The 12784-nt window shown below is 36.1% G+C and overlaps 1 non-coding gene across 1 annotated transcript; it reads left to right on the top strand.

Moving 5' to 3' along the window:
• The first annotated feature begins 12380 nt into the window (after positions 1-12380).
• On the top strand, positions 12381-12452 carry TRNAI-UAU (transfer RNA isoleucine (anticodon UAU)). Its single transcript has one exon. It is a non-coding gene; the product is annotated as a tRNA-Ile (tRNA).
• Positions 12453-12784: the final 332 nt, after the last annotated feature.

The raw sequence follows: 12784 nt of genomic DNA, 5'->3' as shown, positions 1-12784 counted from the left end.
GATTATCTATATGTTCTATAGACCTACATTTAATATGTAATTAACTGAATTTGAGGGCTTATAACCTTGATAGTAGGAATCTTCATCTTTCAAAAAGACTGAGAAGGTTCTAAATGATTGATGTTTTGGGATTTTGGCTGAAATTTTTCATTGCAAATGGAGCCTTTCTCCTCATTTGGAATAATATTCCTATGTCACATGATATTTTTTATGGTAATAAAATAAAATAGGACTAGTAAAGGCTCCAATTGTTTGATAACCAACTTGTGTGCTCAAAACATCTTTCACCTAGATTCTAGGCAAACCAAATTTTGATTTTTAGTTTTAACTTATTTGTGTGCACACCCATGCACACCCACACCTCACACCTGACTAAAGTGGATTCATACTCTTAAGAATGAGTCTTATTAGTTCTTTCCATGTAGGAAACTATTGCCAAGGGTCTACATTAACCAGTTATTAAACTTACAATGCAATGTTAGTCTCAATGTCGTATTCTCCCAGTTTTATGCCCATTTTTGAATTATTAATATTTCAATTCTGATGAAGATGATTGATAGTTAGTAGAAGTGTCAAAAACTTACCACTTTTACAACACCTAAGGTAAGAGAAGAGGCAACAATCGAGGTACATGCCTTGAGCTTTGGGTTGTTTCAAACTTTTCCCATATTTTGAGGTCTAGAGCAGTCTCTTGCTAGAGGATGATTGAAAGCACCACTTGGCAACTAGGCTTCTCTTGCTTCATGTAATTATGAAACTTGTCTTCTTCTTTAGGTGCTACAGTTGACTAGGATGATTAATAAAGGAGAGTCATTCCCATACAAGAAAACCAGCTTCAAATACTTTTCTGTGCAAAATATTTTGTGCATATAGATAAGAGGACTATGACCAAGGTACTCAAAGGTATGGAAAACCTTTTCTCCTTTTGTGCTTCCTGTGAAAATTTTTTGGTTCCACTTTTCATTCATTTCAGGTTTTCTCATTTGCATCATGCATGTCTTATCATATTTCTAGAAATCCTAGATTCTCCAAGCTGAAAAACATAAATCTTCTCGATGAATGGTTACTTAATTTGGTTCCATTAAATAGAGACAAGGGATTAGATAATGTGCCTTATAGTTCACTTGGACATATTTGACATGGAAGAAGGTAGATCTCTATATTATGATAAGAAATCACCTCCTGCAGCTTCAGGCAAGGCTTCCCACACTATTTGACCCATTGTTCTGACAGATATGAGAATGATCCACCAGCAAAGTAAGGGCTTATTTAGTTGGCAAATGTACATGCCACTCACTACCACATGGTTGGGTTGGCTAGTCTCACTTAGAGCCCAAACTTCAAGATTTCTTGATTTTTAAGCTTGTTATTTTGGTTTGGGACTTGCCTCTTTTGGCTGTGAATGACCGCGCCTAAATAAATTAATAGACATGTTCCTTTTTTTTGTCTATAATCATACTTAATCTGTCCATTATATGTTGTACTCCACACTTCTCTACTGAAAAATGACAAGAAATACAAAAGATTGCTATTTTATATCTTCTCTTTCAATTGGTGCAATTTTTTAACAATGGTTGGGTTAAGACTCTTCAACTAAATGATGAAATCCAACTCATAGGATTTCTATCAATGTGTTGACACTCTAGTTTCAACATGTTAGTTTCCTAATTGGTGATATTAGTAGAAAAGGTGGAAATTCAATAGTTGGCCATATATGCAGAATTGATAAAAGTAAGATCTACCCACATTTTATTGCTTTACCCGATTAGACTTGTATGGTTCATGATTAAAAAGTCAAAAAACATTCATGGAGGAGATAATCTCCTACAATCATCAACATGTTAGATTCAGAACTTAAGATTTCTCTCCAAACCTTGAAATTATTCTGTAAAAACTTTCTTTCAAGCTAAATCACATATATCCTTCTTTTAAGATACAAACATTTTCCTCTTCAGGTTTAGTACATAACCTATGAGATTCTTTAACCTGGAGGACCTAAATGGTCAAATTTTTTATGTCTTTCATTGGTATGTTATACTGGTCTTTTATTTCAAAGATCTATAATTGTTTTTCTCTTCCTTGCTTTATCTCCTTTCTTTCTTTCTCATGATGTAATATTTCCAAAGAGAACTGAGCTTGTAAGAGTTTTCCTATTCTTTAGTATATTTACTGATTGATGTAGCATTCTAATATTTGTTAAATATGTTTAGTAAACATAATTACCAGCCTTTCTCTTGAATAGATTTTTAAAATATTTGTTGGTTTATTTATATCCTTGACTATGTATGTTTCTTGATTGGAACATTTGCTAGTTTCTATTTTATGAATAGTAAACATGATGAACAATCTTACTCTGACACTAAGTTTCCTAATTTTATTGTTTTTTCTAGTTTGTTTAGATTCTTGAGCATGTATTGGTTATTTTGCACCCCCAAAGGTCTTCATGTAATATGCAAATTTTTATGTAAACAAATGGTGATACTAAATAGTATCATGTTGTTATACTTATTATAATGGAAGTATAGTGAACACTTTGCATGCATATGATATTTACAGAACATTAACTGTGTGAGCCATATATATATATATATATATATAATTTGATACAAGGAAGAAGGTAAATTTTAGATTGGTTTGTTAATGTTCTATGTTCCAGGTCAGCCCCGGCAAGTGGAACCCAAAAGTTCTAATTACATTTCAAATTGTTAATTCTATAGTTATTACATAAACAAAAATTTGTGAAATTGAGACACATAAGGGCACTATCTTGTTATGTACAACAACACCTCAACCTTTAACTATATTTGAAAGATTGTCAGTTAATGATTAAGCAGACTCCAAGTAACTCAGTCAATAAAAAGAATACATAAAGCTAGACAAGAAACAACCACCACAGCTTCTGATCTTGTACAAACAATTATGTCAGCAGTTGTTTTCTCTATATCCCTCATCATGTTTGCATTGTTAAGAATCAAGAGAACTATTGAGTAGATATTACCCTAGGTCTGCAACTATTTATTTCTCTATACATTGTTTGAATTTGTATAGTGTATCCACTCTCTCAGTCGAATCCAGCTCTGTAGGTTATAAGATGAAAGCCTAAAGTTGAGTATAAAGTTTGATGCTTTAGTTGAGAAAAGATAATGTAACTGTGGCTAGAAAGAGCTGAAGTTCAAACTGGTGCATAGTGTCATTCTAATATTTAATATAAATTTCATGCTTCTTCATTTATGCTTCCCCTATTTTCATCATTTTGGATTTTACTTTACCAAGAGATTAAAATGTTTAGAAAATAGTTCAAATGGTTCCAATAATAATGTCACAACAATATAAAATCTTTCAAGACTAGAAGGATGAAGGGAGGATAGGAACTAGAAGTGGCTATGTGTGAGGGTTTTGAAAGCTTGTTTTGCTACCGCTAGGCTGTGCATGCATAGGGAGAGCGCCCCTTTTCTCTTCTATCTAGTGAGACCTTTTGTAGCTTCAATATTAGACGATTATTGTTGTGTAGGGTTTGCATTTATTGAAAACAAATTTTAAGAGCTTTTTTTCAAAGTTTACCTGCCTGGCTATTATGGCTACAAGTGGAGTTTCCACAAGTCTCATTCTTACTGGAGCCTCTAGTTGTGATGGATCTTCTCCCAGGGTGCGATCATAGGAGAAGGAGCCATTTTATGTTAGCGAGCGCCAAAAGTTAAATAAAGTTAATGGTTGTTTTCCACGTAGCCAGGATCGACCTGTGCTGGTTATTCCTCCAGAAGCGGTAATGGAGGATGTGGACTATTTGGCCACACATGCATTGATATGCAAGTTTCTTGGTATTCGGATTTCCCTGGTAGCTCTGGAAGCTTAGATTCGCCGTTCTTGGTAGGTGGAAGGTGGTATGGACATTATTTTGGCTAGGAATAGCTACTTTTTGGTGAATTTCTCTTACATGTTAGATTGAAACTGGGTCTTTGAGGGAGGCCCATATTTTTATGACAGAGTAGGTCTTTTTATCAAACCCTAGCATCTAAGGTTCGATTCCGCTGAGGATCTTCCTTCGAGAGTACCTGTTTGGGTTCGCCTGTTGTGACTTCCTTTGGATTTTTTGCGTGAGGATATCTTGCGACAGATTGCCATTGTGCTTGGAAAGCCGATTACTATAGCCCACTAATCTCTGGACAAAAAGGTTATTTCCTATGCCTGTATTTGTGTTGAAATTGATTTAAATAATCCTTTTCTAGATTCTCTAGAAATTTGTCTTGGCTCTTCTTCTTGGATCCAATAGCTAGACTATGAATCTATTCCCTTTTATTGCCACCTTTGTCATGTTTATGGTCATTTACAGCATCAATGGCCTCAAGCCTCCAAAGGCAATGGTCCAAATGTTAGTGGAAAAGGAAATGCTCAATTTGATAGTGCAGGTACAAGGAAAGCCCATATGAACACTTCAAGTCAGGGGCCATCTAGTTCTATTGGTCTTGATAAGGATGGTTTTATCTTGGCTCGAAACCATGCTAAGGGCAGGGTCAAAAATGATCTCAGCTAGATTGGCAAGTGGACTCAGGGTTTAATCATTTTGAGATTCTTGACAATATGGTTAGAGAAGAAGGTATTCCTATAGAGGCTCAGGGTGTAGCTATTGGTTTAGAGGGGAGGAATTCTATTCTTAGTGGAAACCAGGATGTTGTAGTTCAACATATGCCAGAGACTTCTATTGGCCCTGAGTTGGGTGCCCTTGTGGTTTCTCCTGCTCCACAGGAAAAGGATGACGTTCTTCTGGTAGATTTGGTTAAAGATGTGTTTGCCTCTAGTAAAGGAAAGGGATCTTCTCTTTCTTTGGGCCTAATGCAAAGACCATTTAAGAAAGTCTCTTTTACTACTCCCTCAAGAGTTGGGCAAAAGCAAGATCAGGAAAAAATTAAACTTACATGCGATTTATTGGTAGAGTCTGGGGTTGTCAAGACCTTGGATGAGCATTTTTCCCACTCTACTCAATGATTATTCTCTCATGGAATGTGAGGGGGTTGAATAACATCCCCAGACAAAAAGCTATTCATGATCTTGTGGTTGAGCATTCTCCAGATATCCTTTGTATCTAGGAGACCAAGCTTTTAGCGGACTCCATATTTAGGTGTGCTCCTAACATTTGGTTTCTAGGCCAATGTCAGTGTATTGGTGCTTTGGGGAGCTCTGGGGGTCTTGCCATCAGCTGGGATCCTAGGCAAGTTACGCCACTTTACTGAGTTTCTTGCCCCTCGGCTCTTTCAATGGTTGCGTCCTCTCTAGAGACTGGCGAGATGATTCTTGTTACTAATGTGTATGCTCCTATTGATCTCCCTGGCAAGTCTAAGCTCTAGGATCATATTAAGCATGTCAAAAGCTGTCATCCTTTCTTGCCTTGGATTGTGGCTGGAGACTTCAATTCTGTTCTCAATTTAGAGGAGAAGAGGGGTGGGCTAGCTCACTTGGGTCCTTCTTCTGAGCTTCTTTGACAAAATATTGATCTTTTGCATCTCTCTGATGTCAAACCTCTCAATGGGCTCTTTACTTGGAACAATCGAAGATTTGGAAATGATGCTATCTCAGAATGCTTGGACAGATTCCTTGTTTCCTACTTTTGGAATTCTAGTTCGCTTTCGCTCTCTTCTGAAATTCTTGATTGGAGAGCTTTTGACCACTAGCCTATTAAGCTCACAGCTAGTTATGTTTTTGTCCCCAAGAACCCTCCCTTTAAGTTCCAGCTAATGTGGCTTCGAGACTCTTCTTTTCATGACTTAATGGCTCACTAGTGGAGACAGGGAGGCCCTTCCTATGGCACTGCTATGTTCTCCTTCTCTAAAAAACTTCAATTTGTTAAAAGGAAGTTAAAGCATTGGAACAAGAATTATTTTGGTAATCTCCATATTATGAATATAAGGGCTCAAGATTTTCTTGATGTTATTACCAGGTAGATTCAGAATCTGGGTTTTTCAGAAGCTCTTGGCATTGTAGAATCCCAAGCTTCTACTGATTTAGCTGAGTGGGATCTGAGAGAAGAAATCTATTGGAAACAGAAGGCTCAAGTTGACTAGCTTCAAGAAGGGGACAAGAACACTACATTTTTCCATAAATCTGTGTAGGCTCGACGTAACAGGAGTTACATTTCTTCTCTTGTTACTTCTGATGGGATGCATCTAACTTCTTCTCAAGCTATTTCCAAGGAAGCTATTTAGTTTTACTCAGCTCTTTTTTCAAATGATTTACCTCCAATAGAGATTGAGGAGAATACTATCTTGTCTTGTATTCCCTCTATTGTGACTAGGGAGATGAATGATTCTCTTATGAGGCCAATTAGTATGTCTGAATTGGAGGGGGTGGTCTTCAGCTTGCAGAAGGGCAAAGCTCTGGGGCCGGATGGTTTCCTTGTTGAATTCTTTCAAGAATTTTGGGATATTATCAATCATGACCTTTTGGATGTGGTTCAGGAGTCCTTTTCCAACAAAGAAATGCTTTAGGCCTTGAATGCTACTTTCTTAGTCCTTATTCCGAAAAAGGAAGAGACTAATCAGCTGGACTTTTTTAGGCCCATTGCTCTTTGTAATGTGGTCTATAAAATCATCACTAAGCTCCTTGCAGAGAGGCTTAAATTTTGCCTTCCTATGGTTATCTTTGAGGAACAAGGGGGTTTTGTGGCACGAATTTTTTTTTTGGATGGGGTGGTTATTGCTTCTGAAGCTATTCACTCTATGTGTACTTCCAGGGAATGTGCTATGTTTATTAAGCTTGATATGGCTAAGGCTTATGAAAAAGTCAATTGGGATTTCTTGCAAAAAGTTCTTCTTGCTTTTGGCTTCAGTCAAGATTGGGTTAGATGGGTTCTTAGCTATGTTACTACTCCTTCCTTCTTGGTCCTTCTTAATGGTGAACCAACAGAGCTTTTTGGGGCTTCTAGAGGTCTTCGTCAAGGAGATCCCATCTCACCTTATTTGTTTATCATTATGGCTGAGGGACTTGGTCGCCTTATCAAATTTCCTGTTTCCCAAAATTTGATTCAAGGATGGCAATGGGGAAATGGTTTTCCTGCTCTTTCTCACCTTCAGTTTGTTGATGATACTACCCTTGCTGGGAGAGCTCAGATTCGGGAAGCTAAAACCTTTTGGCTCACCTTGGATTCTTATTTGGCTGTCTCTAGGCAGAAAATTAATGACCACAAGTCCTCTATTTTTTTCTTCAACACTCCTGAGCCGATCTAGCGAAGGATTGCTAATATCTTGAGATTTCAGATTGCGTCTCTCCCTCTAACTTACTTGGGGGTCCCTATTATGGTGGGTAGACAACCTAGGCTTTTCTAGCAAAGCTTGCTTGACAAAATTCGACAAAGGGTCAATAATTGGACTCACATGTGACTCTCTACTGCTAGTAGGGTGAAACTCGTTCAATCTATAATTCAAGCTCTTCCCATATACAGAAGCATGGTTCAGGCTGCCTCGGTGTATTTTTTTAAAGAGTTTGATGCCCTCTCTTGCCAATTTCTTTGCAGTGGCAATTTGCAACATACCAAATGGAGTCTCATCAATTGGGATATTATTTGTAGGCCAAAACAGGAAGGAGGCCTTGGTCTTTGGTTTGCTATCTTATGCAATCAAGCTCTATTTGCGTTGGTGTACTAGTCAATCTCAGCTTTGGGCCCGTATCTTGTCACACAAGTATTTACCTGGTGTTGAACCTTCAAAAGTTTTCAGGTTTTCTCTTGAGGGAAGAGGCTCTATGGTGTGGCATACCCTTAAGATTGGTGCTCACATGGTGAAGAGAAGTTTATTTTGGATCTACAACAGAGGCACTGAAGCTCTATTATGGAGTGATTCTTGGAATGGGAATCCTCCTCTCCTTTCCTCTCATCCTCACTTGTAGGCTCTTTGTGATTCTTTCCTTTTTGCTAGATGGAATAAGGTGGCTCATTATAAGGAGGCTTTTAACCTAGGCCTTGTTGTGGGTTATAGATGGAAGAATTCTTCTGATTGGCCTCCGGGTGGCTCATCGGGAGATCGGCTGGAACTATCTTAGATATTGGCTTCTAGGGAGTGCAGCTTGTTGTCGAAACCTGATGTTTTGTCTTGGGGAGGTGCTTCTTCTAGAAAGTATTCTATTTCTTCTGGGTACCTTGCGCTGACAAAGCAACTTTTTGGTGAGGTGGAGGTCTCTTGGTGGAAGAAAGTTTGGAATAGTTTTTCATGGCCTAAGTGTAACTTTTTCCTCTGGATTTTGGTTTGCAATTGTTGTCTCACTTGGGATAATCTCTGCAAGTGAGGCTTCTAGGGGCCTTCCATTTGTGTTCTCTACAGAACTAGTGAAGAGACTGTATCTCACCTTTTTTTCCAGTGCCCCTTTGCCAAACAGATTTGGCACCTCTGGTGGAGTGTGTGGGGATGCACGTGTTGGCATGTGTCCTCTTTGTTTGAATTTTGGGACCGTTTGGGCCATTCCCCTTCCAAGACTTCTTTTCTTCAAGTTGCTTGGACTATTGGCCCTTCCCTTATTTTATGGCATGTTTGGCTTGAGAGGAATAGAAGGATCTTTCATGATTTGCAGTTTGAGATTAGGCACCTATGGGGGAGAATTGTTAATTCTCTTCAGGAAACACTTCTTGCTAAATGTGACATCGGTGGGGGTTTGGGTCCTATTGATGTTGGTATTTACTCTTGCCTCTCCTTTCCTGTTCAAGTTTGCTCTCCCTCGATCCGCCACACCCGCTCTGGGAATAGAGCTAAGCAACACCCTCAGCAAGTTAATCATCAAGGACATTGGTCTCCTCCTGAGGTGGGCACTCTTAAAATCAACACTGATGGTTCTTCTCAGGGAAGTCCTGGTCTGGCTAGTATTGGGGGAGTTGGGCGTGATAGTTCTGGTGATATCAAGTTTTTATTTTCTATATACAAGGGTTGCCATACTAATAACCTCATGGAAGCCCTGGCTATCTTGGTTGTCGTGGAACAGTGTTGTCTACGTGGCTGGAAAAGAATCATCAGTGAGACTGACTCGTAGGTGGTTGTGATCTTATTGCATAATAGGAACCTTGTGCATGTGGATTGGCATTTGGCTCTAGTTATTCATCAAATCATTCAGTTATGCAATTCTCTAGATTCTGTGTCCTTTATGCATATCCCTCATGAGTGGAATGGTATGGCTGATTATCTGGCTAAATGGGCCTCTGAGTAGGGGCCGGCTTGGAACATTCTTGATCCTCATATGCTTCCCCTTGATTTATCTCAGATGTTGGATCAACTTGTGGACCAGGATAAAGCTCTGTAGTTCTCTTTGTTTCTTGTGTTGTTCAGCTCTTTTTGATATTCAATAAAAAATTTACCCCTCTTTTAGTTCAAAAATAATGTCACAACAATATATATTTTTGAAGGAACATATTAATTGTATCGAAGACACTTATCATTGTTGTATGCTTAGAAACCCCATATTGGTCTGCCATTTCATGCTTCAATTGGATAAAAATTAAGTAGTGGAATAAGAGGCAAGCTTTCTAATTTGAACTTGTAGCTCTTTACATCCACCATAGAATGGATTCTTATACTTCATCACATAACTCTGATAAAAAATATCTATATAACACATTGCATGCTTCATACACTTTTTACTCTCCACATTTCACTCTCTCAATGGAATCCAACTCTGTAGAATTGTAATCTGCAAGCTTAAAGTTGACTATGAAGTATATGATACCATGAGTTGAGAAAAAATAATGTAATCACTCTATGAAATCGTAAAAGCTCATATTGGTGCATAATTTCATTTCAATATTTAATATAATTTTCATGTTTCTTTTCTGTTTATTCTTCCCCTATTTCCATCATTTTTATTATAACTTTAATATGGAATTAAAATGTTAGAAAATAGTTTAATTATGGATAGAATAATAATAATGTTTTTGCTTGAACTTATTCATTATATCAAAGACACTTTTCATTGTTGTATGCTGAGAAAAAATGATTTTTAATATGAGAAATGTAGTCGATAGTCTTAAATTAGATTTGACTTTAGAAATATGAAAATGTTTCTTGGAATTCGGTTCTACTTAGCTAGAATTTCCAATTTTGAAGGTGCTTTTATAGCAGCACATAGTGGGCTGCATATTATCGACATGACTGGACATTTCTTGGCCAAGTAAAGACTCTATTTTGCCATTAAAATCTGATTTTATTTATGCACAAGCATGTAATCAGAATTCCTTAGCTTTTGTTGGGGATTCAATACTATTGTTTTGGCGGCAAAAATCAGTCTTAAACAAATCTAAAATGTCCCTTGGAAATGGGCTTCATATTACCAATTTACTGTACACATTCATGTTAAAAGTTAATAGTGTACACAACATGATATTGAGATTTTCTTTGAGTATAAGATTCTGATTTTTAAGGTGGATATGTGCTAAAGTTTTAAGCGGGCCAAATCTTCCGTTTGAACCAATTCATTATAATATTTTCAGCCTCTTATGAAGTGGATTGCGTGCTGACATAAATCAGAAACAAGCCAACATATTTTAATAGGACGGCTAATTTATTAGTATTGGTTGGGAAGTGTTGGCATTGGGTTTCCATTTTGAAATATTCAATTTTTGTGTTTGGTATTGATGTCAAGAAGTGGATTTTGGTATATATTGCTATCGGGATAATGCAACTAGACAAGTGTTGCAAGAGCTTGGTTATAAGCAAACTATTTGACAAATTGTGTGGTAAAGATTGAAATGAAGTATTGTCTTTTGTCAGTTGAATTATTGTAAAAAAAATAAAATGACATGCCTATAGGTATTGCTGTTTAGTGATTTCCTCTACATCACTGTCTAGAGTGAGACTTATATAAGGGTTTATTATAGTAGAAATTAAGACAAATAAGTTGCTTTCCCATGTGTTATGTGCATTCTAAGTGGTTTAGAATCTTTGATGTTGGTTAGGAATCAGATCAAGTAGAAAGCAATGATGTCTATCAACAACATGTGATTACGATTGAACCTCTTGAGAATACCAACTTCCTAAGAATGAAACCACCACTGAAGTTGTTGGATTATAACTTGATGAGGGACATGGAGCATATATAACCTGATTGTACTTGAGGTAAATGGTTGCACCTAATTGTTAAATTATGGTTATAATAAATATGTTGGCTCAATATTACACACAAGTCAGATGATAGTTGTTGTTGGCATAGTTAGAGGACTAAAATATTATGAAAAAAAAAAATTCTATTACATAACTTAAACATGTTGCTATTCTACTTCCATAATGACTAATGATGATACAGTGAAAGCACAAAACTAGCCATTAACCCTGTATACTTCTTTTATAAATATCTTATTGAGGACACAAAAGTGTTACTATGGTGAGAAGAGTTCCTTGTTTTAATCTAATGCCTTGATGACAATTTATGATACAGTAAAAGTAAAAGAAATATAATTAAGCTTGTAAATTTATTAGCTAAAATATGTGAGGGTATGAAAATCATCTCCTTTCTTTCCAATATTAGCTATTGATTAAGAGATTACAATAGAGGCATATGCATATCTAAAATTTTCATATTAATCTGTATATGCATTTTTGGGGTTATAGTCTAGAAGGTTATTTTATGTTTCCCATCCTAGTGGTATTCATTTTTAAAAGTAGAATCTTGATTACTATGTTGTGAGGAACATGCAAATTAAAATTAAAAAACCCTAAAAATTATGGCATATTTTGGCATTAGGTATGTTTATTGGTATTTATGAGTTTTTATTTATTTTTATTGTGGACAAGTTTATGCCATTAGACAAATTTTGTGAGTTTGCAAAACTCATCCCTATGCAACTTCTAGAAGAGACTAAAAGGCTGTTGGAGATCAAGAACTCTTAGTACAACATCACACTCTTATAGATAAAAGCTTATCATTGAAGAGAGTTGAAACAATACATGTCCTCTATACATGCACTATATGCGGATTTTACATTCTCTTGACATTGGTATTATTATGGTGATTACATTTCATCATTACAACAAGTGACTCTATTTTTGCAATGCACGTAAGCTAGTCTCAATTATTGCGAAGATGATGAAAGGAAAAAAAAATTTAGTTTGATGTGAATTTTTAATGGGGTTTGATGTTCTTATTTAATGCAAAGTTCTATTTTCTTGACATAAATTGCATAATCATTTATATCTTTTTTTAAGAAATTAGCACGAGAAACAATACTTGTATAAAAATGCTTGAAAAAAAGAATTTAAAATTGATGAATTGTTATTGATAAAGATTTAGATTATTGTTTTTAATAATAACTAAAATTTGTGTTCTTCGAGAAGAGTACATCATGTTACAGTGACCATGATCATGATAGATCTAATGTTGGGAAGACAACTTTGTCAATTTTTTGCATTATTCTTTAAAGGGTACTAGCTCAATGGAAGAGCACCTGCTTTATAAGTAGGAGGATGGTGGTTCAATTCCATCGTGCCCTAATATGACTAAATTAATGATTAAATAAACTACCAAATAAACTGCCAAATATATTACCAAATATACTACCATATATACTACCAAATATAGTACCAAATATACTACCATATATACTACCATATATACTACCAAATATACTACCGAATCAACTACCAAATATACTACCGTATATTACCCAAAAAACTACCAAATAAATTACCAAAAATAAAAATAACCTACCATATAAACTACCAAGTAATGACAATAAATGACTAAGTCAATGACCTAATCAATAATTAAAATAGTTTAGTCATAAATTTGGTTGGGAGATAAATGTCTGGCAATAAACTACCAT

The sequence above is a fragment of the Cupressus sempervirens genome, chromosome 10 (genome assembly GCF_028749045.1).
Source record: "Cupressus sempervirens isolate cs-2001-9-10 chromosome 10, ASM2874904v1, whole genome shotgun sequence".
Classification (NCBI taxonomy): Eukaryota; Viridiplantae; Streptophyta; class Pinopsida; order Cupressales; family Cupressaceae; genus Cupressus; species Cupressus sempervirens.
Note: the sequence above shows the minus strand (reverse complement) of the source record. Positions and strands in the feature narration are given on the sequence as shown.